The sequence below is a fragment of the Arachis duranensis genome, chromosome 6 (genome assembly GCF_000817695.3).
Source record: "Arachis duranensis cultivar V14167 chromosome 6, aradu.V14167.gnm2.J7QH, whole genome shotgun sequence".
Classification (NCBI taxonomy): Eukaryota; Viridiplantae; Streptophyta; class Magnoliopsida; order Fabales; family Fabaceae; genus Arachis; species Arachis duranensis.
The window spans coordinates 47,510,209-47,510,771 of NC_029777.3; positions in this window are offsets into that span (position 1 = coordinate 47,510,209).

The following is a 563-nucleotide window of genomic DNA, read 5'->3' on the forward strand; positions in this document are numbered from 1 at the left end:
CTCAATGACTTATCTGCCAATTGTAATGAGAACAAGGCAGGTTGTACCTCAATGATCCCTAGCTTCTCCATTACAGAGAGTGGCACAAGATTTATCCCTGACCCTAGATCACATAGAGCTTTTTCAAAGCTCATGGTGCCAATGGTACAAGGTATTAAGAACTTGCCAGGATCTTGTTTCTTTTGAGGTAGAGTTTTCTGAATCCAAGTATCTAGTTCACTAATGAGCAAGGGAGGTTCACTTTCCCAAGTCTCATTACCAAACAACTTGGCATTCATCTTCATGATAGCTCATAAGTATTGAGCAATTTGCTCTCCAGTCACATCTTCATCCTCTTCAGAGGATGAATAGTCTTCAGAGCTCATGAATGGCAGAAGGAGATTTAATGGAATCTCTATGGTATCTTTATGAGCCTCAGATTCCTTTGGATCCTTAATAGGAAACTCCTTCTTGCTTGAGGGACGTCCTAGGAGGTCTTCCTCACTAGGATTTTCATCCTCCTCCTCCCTTGTGCATTCGGCCACATTGACTAAATCAATGGCCTTGCACTCTCCTTTTGGATT